The 11,135-nt window shown below is 33.2% G+C and overlaps 1 protein-coding gene and 1 long non-coding RNA gene across 2 annotated transcripts in view; one reads left to right on the forward strand and one right to left on the reverse strand.

The window, feature by feature from the left end:
• Positions 1–7,280: 7,280 nt before the first annotated feature.
• LOC127064862 (uncharacterized) lies at positions 7,281–8,158 on the forward strand. The gene is made up of 2 exons (XR_007781855.1): positions 7,281–7,413; positions 7,834–8,158. It is a non-coding gene; the product is annotated as an uncharacterized LOC127064862 (long non-coding RNA).
• Positions 8,159–8,749: 591 nt separating this feature from the next.
• Positions 8,750–11,135, reverse strand: part of LOC127064859 (uncharacterized) — a 5,071-nt gene continuing 2,685 nt past the window's right edge. The window contains exons 1-2 of the mRNA XM_050996470.1: positions 10,544–11,135; positions 8,750–10,462 (exon numbers count right to left, since the gene is read on the reverse strand). The exon at positions 10,544–11,135 is cut by the window's right edge and continues 2,685 nt beyond it. The gene's annotated coding sequence lies outside the window, so the exon portion shown is untranslated. The remainder of the gene's footprint in view (positions 10,463–10,543) is intronic.

Raw genomic sequence — 11,135 nt, forward strand, 5'->3', positions numbered from 1 at the left:
TTTTTGCAAATATATTTTCAGATATATAGTGTCAAAAAACTAACAAGTCATCATTTCATAATTAATTAATTTCCTACCATTGATAAAGAAATGAAAAGTGTCGATTGTACACGTATTATCGTTATATGTCCCGATAAAAAATTGATAAACAATTTTTTTCACATTATTTTCAAACAAGATTAGAACACAGAACTCCTCTATATAACATTTTATATTACGAATGCCTTGGATAAAATAATATTATTAAAACAAAAAATTTGAAAAAGAAAAGAAAAGAAAGAACATCGATATGAATTAATTCCGACGATAAAAACGAATTTGAAATTCCCGCTTCAATGACATCGCTGGACCATCTCTCTCTTTCTCTTTCGTTTTCGTATTCGATCTCTCTCTCTCTCTCTCTCTCTCTCTCTCGTTTTGTATTCCATCTGTCTCTTTTCTCTCTCTTTTCTTTTTCTCTCTCTCTCTCTCTCTTTTTCGTATTCCATCTCTCTTTCTCACTATATCCATTCGAGTATCCGTTCGTTCGTTCGTTCGTCCTATCCCGCAGAGTTTTTCACTCTCACTCTCGGGATATACGTTTCTCTTGCTTTCTCTTTCGGTCGTAAAAGAACGGAACCTTCGGCCGCCTGTTGCATCGGCCCGTCCTCGTTGTGTTGCTTTCTATTTGGGACTCCGGTTTTCCGAAAAACAACCAGGACACCTTTCGATATTTCGTGAGATAAATCGAAAAGAAAAACTCGCGAGACCTCGTAATGCTGCTTTCGTTAAAAAAAAAAAAAAGAAAAGAAAAGAAAAATAATTACTCGAAGAATCTTCTCGGAAAATTTATTTAAAATTCGAATTCGTATATTTAAGAGTTACTCTTGTTCTCATTTCTTTGCTTTTATATCGTTCATTTAGAACAAACGAATCGGGAGAAATGTTTGTTAGAAAAAAAGAAGGAGATATTTTTTCCTCCTTCGATATTAATATCTCTTAAATATCATGATTTTAATAAACGAATTTTGATCGTATCTCTATTAAAAATATTTATTCGTATTTCTCCTAAAAACGAATATCGCGTGTAATAAATTTTTTCACGATTATTCGTTCCCTGATAGAAAACGTTTCGTTATATTTCTTTTTCTCTCTCTCTCTCTTTTTTTTCCTTTTTTTCATATCATTAATAAACGAACATAATCCTAATAAATTCAATATAAATATCAGTTATCATTCAGGATAATGAGAATTTAGAATAAACTCGTTTCTCCAATTATTCGTTCTCTTTGGAAATGATCGATTTACCTTGAGCTTCTTTTTCAAATAAAAAAGAAAAAAAAAATTTCTCGAATTCATAGACCAAAGGAGAAACTAATACGAGCCAAAAGAACTCGCGAGAGATTGCCAAGGCTGGAATGACGAGGAACGAACGTGACGCACGACGGACTTACGTGACTAATAAATACGTAATGTACGTAGGTATCTTAGAATCCTTGCTTTTAAATGAGAAAGAAATTAAAAAAAAAAAGAAAGAAAGAAAATAATATTTCAAGGTGTACATAGGGCAAGGCAAAAATTCTTAAACGATCAATGAATTTTTTCTCCAGATTTTATTACGTTTGTAACTTTCTATAATAATTTTAACGAGTTAAGCCTGTAATTTTACGATATTATTTAGAATAATTGGTATTAGGAGAAACGCGAATAATATCCATATGATTTTTAAAATTATCTTTGGAATTTTTGGTCCACCCTATACAATCCTACGCGAGTACCTGAATTTTCAACTTTTACGAGTTCCCAACGCTCGCGCAATGGAAAGTCAAGATATCGATCTCTCGGAGGTCCCCTTCGCCACATCAGGGACGTACCTCGTAGCACGAATAAAAATGTTCTTAATACGTTTCATATCGTATCTTCATTTCTTTTTCTTGTCTTTTTTCTTTCTTTCTCTCTCTCTCTCTCTCTCTCTCTTTTTCTCTCTATTTCTATCGTGATTTATTAACTTTATTACAATTTCTTCCTTTATTTTGTTATTTATATATTATTATCCTCGTCTCTTTATTGCGATTAATTTTTTTCTTCTCATAATGTACGATAAAATTTCTTCTTTTTTTCTTCTTCCTCTTTTTCGGAGAGAAAAAATTATTATTGTTTACATCAAAATTTTGTTTTGCCTTTTTTTCTTTTTTTTTAATTTCTTCATTTCTTTCTTTATGTACGGATTCTTTCATTTTATATAACTCATTAGTGATTAATTATTTTTTTTTCGATTTATATCGCAAACTGATATGATTACATATTTGAATTATTGACATTTTTTTCCTTCAACGTTCCTTCTCGTTACTGTAATTTTTATTATTTTTTTCTTTTATTTAGAGCTTCCGTTTCATACTGATTAATTCGTCTGTAATTAATTATTTTCAAAAAGAGAAAACCATTGTTATCGAAATAACTTTTTTTTAAATTTATAATTTCTTCATTATATATATATATATATATATATATATATATATATATATATTAGGCTACTTTATTTCAATTAATTCACTTATAATATATAATTCTTTCTTAGACAAAAAGACAAAAAAAAAGATTATTATTTAAATTATTCGTACATGCAAACCTACATAGATATTTAAATAATTAAAATTCTTTCTTTTTCTTTTTTTTCGAAATTTCTTCATTCTTTTCATGCAGTATGTCCACACTTTTAACAAATTCATTAGTTTGGAAAAATTTTTCGTATTTTAGTTGTAGTTTGATATAAAAACCGTACGGTTGAAATTAGTCGTTTTACGTCAAATAAGATTTTAAAAAACCCGCCCCTATGTCCATCGTCGTCATCGTCGTCGTCGTCGTCGTCGTCGTCGTCGTTGTCATTGTCGTAGTCGTTGTCGTCGTTTCTCTTCCGTGGGACTCACTTCACCGCGTGCCATATCATGTGTAACGCGTGTGTAAAGGGTTAAACGGAAACTCACACCCACTCGTTCCTCCGTTCTCCTTTCTACGTTGAGCGTGTATCACTGGTTTGGAAAATCGCAATGCGGATTATCCGATATTTTGCAGATCAATTTTAAAAAGATGCTGTAAGAAACTCCATATTTGAACATTTTAAATATAAGAACAAAGAGAGAAAAAAGCCAATAATTTTCAAGTACATTAAAACAAATAAAAAAGATCACTTTCATCTCATAAAATATTCTAAAAAAGTTGATAGGTTCGATAAGAATAAAAAAAGAAAAGAAAAAAGAAAAAAAAAAGAACATAGTTTATGGAAGAATAATCAATCATTTTTTTTCTATCTTTTCCTTCTTTTTTTTTTTTTTTTAACGTTTGAAAGTACCGAGTTGATTGATGATTAGAAAATATTAGCGTCGTTAATGCTATAAAATTTCATATACGAACTATATTATATATACATATATAATAAATAATAAAAATATATAAGCTGCAATGAAAGTCTACCATACAACTTTTTTTATCATATATATTATTAAATTAATCATGTACAATTCGACTTATAATGATATATATATATATAAGCTTGATAGTATTCCTAAATATCAGATCTTCCAAAATATTTCATTATTCCAAAAATATATCAATTCAATATAGATATCTAAGCTCAATGATATTCACATCTTCTAATTCCTAAATTTTTTCTTGATATAATGTAACAAGTAAAAATATGAAATACGCTTCTGTGTCGAGTTCATGGAACATCCTGTAGATTAACAGAGGAGATACTAGGTGGCGGAAGTACCAACTGTAATTTAGGAATGCCCAGTGGCCTCGTAACGCTTGAGAGCTTCACGGAAATTGGGCCGAGTAAGTTTGAGTACCCCATGACTCCTCGTCGTCGTCGTCGTTGTCCTCGTCATCGTCGTCATCATTATCATCATCGTCGTCGTATCTCAAAAGCAACCAAAAACAACTCTTGTCGTTGGTTTCTTTCGTCATCTGATGTTCGTCAACTGATCGATCACTTAACACGTTATTCGAGCATTCTTTATTATTTCTCTCAGCAACTAACAATTGTTAACAATTAAATTAAAATCTTTAGTATAAAATACTTCACAAGTTCAAAAAAGTTGGATGAAATCAATCGAACGCAACGCAATCTGATAAATTATATTCGATTGCAGTCGAAATCAAAAGTTCTTAGATCGTTTCAATAAATCAATTACTCTTATTCGAGATCTTTTGGGTTGATCTTTTTCCTTGCTTTTCTTTTTCTTTTTTTTTTTTTTTTTGTCAGATTTCAGTACTGCAAATCCGGCTTGTTAAAATTATATGTTTAATTGGAAGGCCAAAAAGTCACGGAAAATTGATTTTTAAAATTAGCTAAGAACTTTTTGGCCTACCTATGAACTTTTGGCCCGCGCTCTCACAAACCCAACTCACTCCTACTCCTCTTCAATCTTTATAATACTGTATAATAAGGAGGCTTATACGATTTTATACTTTAATCATTTTAATTTACATATATAAGTTGGGTGCCACTGCGAACTTGTACAGGGGGATACTCGTGTTAATAATGTTAACGATGTTAACTATGTGTTAAACTTGACCACCATGCAAAACCACGGAATCTATCCTTCGTTCTTCGCATGGATGAAGAGAATAAGAAAATGAGAGACAGTAGATATTGGACAGTCGAACGAGTTGTCTATTATACTTTGGAATGTCCTTCGCCGAGTCTCTATTCTCGCTATTTGAATTTTCGCGGTGAAGATGAAATTTCGTAAAAGATGGCCGATAAATTTGATGGTCTGTAAAATTATAGAACCGGTATATTTACTAATATAAAACTCGAATCTCTATTTAAATTAATTTAAGTGTAAAGTTGAAAAGAAAAATAGAAAACGAAAAAGGAAATGGACAAAAGAAAAAAAAGAAAAAAAATGATCGTCGAGAAATCGGTTTGATCGCGTTAATTTTTTCTCTTCAGTATTAGTTTCTTATATCATATCATAAATATTAACTTATTATATTTTGCGTAAGTAACATATCGTACGAATGTTTTATTTAATTAACCATTAATGTATATAAATCTAATACACATATTCATTCACACCTACACACATATATTCACCCAACACTTCAAAAATTCTTAAGACTCTAAATAAGATTCAAAAAAAATAATCTCTAGAAAATCACTACGATATTTTTTTATTTATAAATATCTAATGTCAAAAAATCAAAATTTTTCTTACATATTCCACATTCATATACATACGTACATACATATGTATATATATATATATATATATATATATACACACATACATACATATATATGTACACGTAACTACACATCTCTATGTCTCAGGTGTCACATATAGTACATATATCCCGTATTCACGGAAGCGTGTCTTCTGAAAAACACGTCTAGCGGTTGTTCCAAAGTTATTATCCACGTTTAGCAGCGAGGTTCTACGTTCTACGTTCTACGTTCTACGTTCTATGTTCTAGAGAAAGACAGAAAAAGAGAGACTCTAGAGAGGTTAGAACTCATACATAGAGAGAGAGAGTTAAGCATCAATGTATATATATATAGAGAGATATATAGAGAGAGAGTACCAACTCAGCAAGCAACTACAGAACAGAACAGCTATACCTACTATGGCACAGCTCACACAGCTCAGTTACACAACACATATATACATACTTATATATGTATACACACATACTTATATACACACACATACTAATGCAAGAGTGTTAGCAAGCTATGGCGGCAGCCAGCTCGATCCGCTCACGACTAAATATATCTCTCTTTCTAGAGCTCCTCAAGGTCACAGCTCGGATTGGCTCACGATAAAGCCAAGCTTTTTTCCCTCTCTCTCTTTCTCTCTCTTTATGTATCTATCTATCTATCTCTTTCTCACTCACTCCTTTAGTGTCCTCGTACGTTTCTCTACACGTTGATGTTGTGTTGTGTGGTGTTGTGTTGTGTTGTGGTGTGTTGTGTTATGTTGTGTTGTGTTGTGCTGTGTCGTGGTTTCGTCGTGTCGTTGTGTTGTCGTGTAGTGTAGTTGCAATGTAGTTGTAGTTATTGTTGTTGTCTTCGCGTCGTAGTCGTAGTCGAGTCGAGTCGTGTGGCCCACATGTCAACTTCTCGACAATGCCATATAGCAGAAAACATTCGAAGCACGTGTTCTTCGCGTTGAAAGCAATGATATTCGCGGAAGAAAGAACGAGTTCTCAACTTCTCTCAGAGTCATCTAAGATATTATCCTTTTACTATATATATATATGTATATATATATATATATATATGCTTTTTGTTTTGAAAAAAAAATGATACAAGGTGTTCCATAAGTAAATATTTCATATGTAAAAATCATTGAAACTTCCAGTTAAACCGGAAATAAGCTATTTCACATTTCGTTGCTTGAAAAATATTTTGCAGAATGAAATCGTGAAAATTTTTTAAATACTTGTAATAACTTGAAATAACCTCCTTTTTTTTTTTTTTTTTAATACTCACGTGAAACGAAGAAAAACAACATGGCGATAACCGATAGAGAGAATATTTTCCAGAATTCGGAATTCGGCTCTTTTCGTGTCGCGTCGTAACAATTCGTTTCGTCCCGTCTCGTTTTCTCGTTTCGTGTCGTCTAGCAATTTATAATAATACGCACCGGTTTCAAATTAGATATCTGTGTAAGTACTTACATACCTATATTCACTCCCACCGGTTAAATATCGATGAGTGATTGCGGGACGACCAAAAAGGTGGGGGATATGTGTAAGTTTTATGTATATATATATATATATATATATGTATGTATGTATGTATGTATACGTACATATATATGTACGAGTCGTGAGGTCTTACGTAAATGTTACTTTTTGTTAGTTACCCTCTTTCTTATGTCAGTTAATTCGCTTGATATGGGACGAGTTATCGATCGGCGTTACGTAATATCTATGTAAATATATACGTGATACAGGGTCGAGGGGGGGTGGGTACAGGGGTGGTCAAGGGGAAATTAAAAACCGATAACGAGGGTCAATCACTTTCCAATAGCATTTATTAATTACTACTGAACGTTGTTTCGCTCGAGTTTTTTTTCTTTTTCTTTTTTTTTTCTTTTCTTTTTCTTGCTCTTTTTTATTATTTAATTACTAATTTAAGAAAATGTATGTAGAATTTTGGAGACCGTATATTTTGTATCAAGAGAAATTAATTTTGACAGGAATTTTGAAACACCTTGTATACATATACGTCACTTGAATTATTTTGATAATGTTTTATCAACCTTGGTCAAACTTCTGGACGAGGTTGTCGTAGATGTCGAGGTCGACCTGTTGCTGACAATGGATAATTAACGAACTACGGATCACTCTTTAAAAAGCAATCGAGAACATAAAAGTGTTCAACTATATATGTATATACGTAGTATTTGTATCAGTATTAGTGTAAGTAAAACTATTAGAGCATTTCTAATACTGTATTATCTGTACGTGTATATGCGTGTCAGTATAATATTTCTTATTATTAATATACTCTTACTATTATATTTATTATACTATATTATACTTATTATACTACACTCTATTATTATTTCTTACTTTAATACTAAATATAATTATATATTATATTGCATAAATATAGTATTTCAGTGAGTTTTGTAATACAGTGTTTTGTATATAATAAACAATATGTAAGACAACATTAATATTTTCAATACTATTTCTGCTACAAGGCTTTCATATATATAACACAGTATTAGAAATATTGCAATAGTAATATAAAAATATTATATATAGTTATATATATATACTATAGAAAATATATAACATATATAGTTGTGTATGTATATATATATATATACAAAGAGCTTCTATCAGCTTACACGGGACGTTCAAACAATTCCAATAACGAGTTACGTTACGAGAAACTCATAAGCGATCATAAAACGATCGTTCAATTTTAATAGTCTTCGCAAACGTAACATAGAGAAATGATGAAGCCAAACGTTGTTATAGAAGAGTCACCGAGAATGGTTGTTGAACGTCGCTTAGATGATATAACAAAGAGAAAAAAAAAAAAAAGAGGAAAAGGAAAAAGAAGAAAGTGGAAAAAAATGAAATGTCTCGTAACCATGGATTCTCCATGGTTCAGAGTATTACCACAGTCTGCGGTTCGCCATGACCGATAACATACACATACAGACACCAGCCAAGTTTTTCGGTTGTACGTGAGATTATTATTGGTGTATTTCTGTGTATTCGCTGTGGTATATGACTATATATGCATACGTTATGAATGTATATGACATGTATGTCTACATACCTAATATATATATATATACTATATCGATAAACGGCTCAAGCGATTCTATGTGCCATGACAACGCAATCTGGCAACCCTGTAGCAGGAGTACCAGCAGCAACAGCAGCAGCAGCAGCAGCAGCAGCAGAGCGGCCAGCAGTGTTCTTGGGGTTGAATTTCAAACGCCCGAGGGACAGAGGGGGTCCGGCCTCTCTCTTTTGTATAAGGGGCACGAGGGCTCCGTCCGCCGATGCTCTCTACGGCATAACGGTGAGTCTCGGCGGCCATATTGCGGGGCTTATGGCCGTCTGCCCGGTTCGGCCGGCTCGGTAAGCAGCAGCAGCAACAGCAGCAACAGCAGCAGCAGTGTCGGCTCAAGAGGAAAACCGAGTTCCCGTCCCCCACTTCCTTCTCCCCTCCTTACCGCTCTTCCCCTCTTCTCGTGGCCTTATCCCTCTCCCCCACTCTCCCGCTCGACCCCCCCCCCTTTCCTCCCGCCGTTTGCCTTTCCTTTTCCTGCAGGCAATTCTTTACCCGTAACTTCGGAATCGGGTATTCCCTGGCAAACCTCGATTCTACTGTCGCAAGGACGTATTTCTTTTAAATAGGATTGCCGTGGATCTTCGCCATTTTTGATCTATACTCCTTTTTTATCTATTTCTTCGTTTCGCTTTTTCTTTCCTGTTTGAATTTTTGAGAGAACTTTGAGAGAACTTTGAGAGATAATATTGTCTCCATAAACGTTTTTCTTAAATCATTTCAATGCTCTGTATCTTTCTTTTGCTAATAAATTTCGATGAATTTGTTTTTGAGATATAATAGCAAACAATTGTCTAAGGCTGAGAAGCCAATCACTCTAGCGCGTTATATTTTTTATCTATAATCTCAGTAAAGTAGGATTTTTTGTTTCTTGGATTTTAAGAAAATGTTCGATATAATATTACTTGTCCGAGTATTTTTCTTGAATTATTTTTTCTCTGCTTTTTCTTTTCTTTGTATTACGCAGAGATTTTGTTTATGAATTTGTTTAAAAATAAATAAATAAATAAAAGAATAAGAAGAACATTAAATAACTGTCATCCCTAGAAACCGATCGAAAAACGAAAAGATAATAGACGCCATCTGTCCCATTAAGATCCCTACCATTTATCAGCCGTGACCAACGCCATCTACTTAGCAAGCAAAGGGGAACAATCGCAAAAACACGATGGGCCGTCAGATCCATCAAAGTTATAAAATTTTCCAACCTAACAGTTTATTTTCCAATGTCTGCTATCAATAGACAAAGTTTACCTGCGTATACCTGCGTATACTGCTCACCAGGTAGATATCCTTGAAAAGTATTTAAAAATTTTTTAAAGATTAGAATTCTAAAAGTAATCTTCTAAAATTTGAGGACAAAGGATGAAACTTAGGATTCTAATCCTCTCTCCTTTACGATTATTCCCTTCATGGATAAGAAACTAATTTCTTCAAAAATATCTTTTCTATTTTATAACTATATTTGGCCAATAAATAAATAAAAAAGTAAGTACACGTTGGAGCTTTACCAAAACCTTCGAGATAAATGCATAGATTCGCATAACAAAGAAAAAGAAGAAAGAAAAGAAGAACGAAGAAGTGAAATAATTAATCCGAAATATCATTCAAAGGAGGAAAAAAGAAGAAGAAAACAGCAAAAAAAAAAATCAAACGATTACTCGGAAATGTAATTTGAAGAAGAAAACAAAAAAAAGAAAAAGAAAACGGAAAGAAAAATTTGTTTTCATGGATTCTTATAGATTTGTCTTCCTTTTTTTTTATTACTTTTTGTCGCATTGCTTCGGTAAAACTTTCTTCGTTTACGCTCGATACGATGGAAAGTTACCGAGGAATAAGCCGACATCACGTTCGGTACTTTCCACGAGTACTGCGTACGGGCCTGCCTGCCTGCCTGCCTGCCTGCCTGCTTGCTTGCCTGCCTGCTTGCTTGCCTGCCTGCTTGCTCGCTCTTGGCTGCATCGAGCAGCCGTAATGGGCGACGGCAATGGTTGATAGTAGTGGTACCGCAGTATATGCTGACGTTAGCCAACGCATACATAGTAGTGATGTATGTCGACGTTAGCGAACACACAAGTAGAGTACTGCGATAGTAGTAACAGTAACGGCAGTAGTGACGTACGTAGTAGTTATAACGATGTAGTAGTTCAGTAGCTGTGTACAAGCGGATAGAGCAATAGTTACGTTAGTGTGTATAGTAATAGATAACGATGTAAAGTAGTAGTTGTGGTATACAGATGTAATAGTTCACTAGTATCTAGCAAAAACTACGCCAGTAGTGTCGTCAGTGTGGACAGTATAGTATAACGATGTAGTTGCAGTAATAATGTAGTAGTATAAAGATGTATGTAATGTTCAGTAGCAGTAGTAAAGGTACGGTGGGCTATAGACGAAAGCGAAACTAATTCTTCCTACGTGTCGCACCACCGACGACACTCTTCTGTCTTTTTCACGTTTTCATACGAGCGAACGACCGATTATAATATCCGAACAAGCAAGCGCACATTACGTCTCTGCGCATGCGTCAAAACTATATACGCACTCCATGTCCTTCGAAACATTGTATTCGTATTTATTCGCGCGATAGACTCGCCAACGATCGGTTCGATCGATCCTTTCTAATTGGTCAACGTTAATTATCAACATTTTTATCAAAAATTTATATATATGTATCATTATTAATTTTGTACACTACGTAGCTTATTAAATATTTAAAAACTGTTCTTACGAAGGTATTGATATTAAAAAAACGTACGCTATATAATATAAGTATAACGTTTCTAAGTGTAATTTATAAAAAAATATATATATATTATTCTTATAAAAA

Source organism: Vespula vulgaris, chromosome 6, assembly GCF_905475345.1.
Source record: "Vespula vulgaris chromosome 6, iyVesVulg1.1, whole genome shotgun sequence".
Classification (NCBI taxonomy): Eukaryota; Metazoa; Arthropoda; class Insecta; order Hymenoptera; family Vespidae; genus Vespula; species Vespula vulgaris.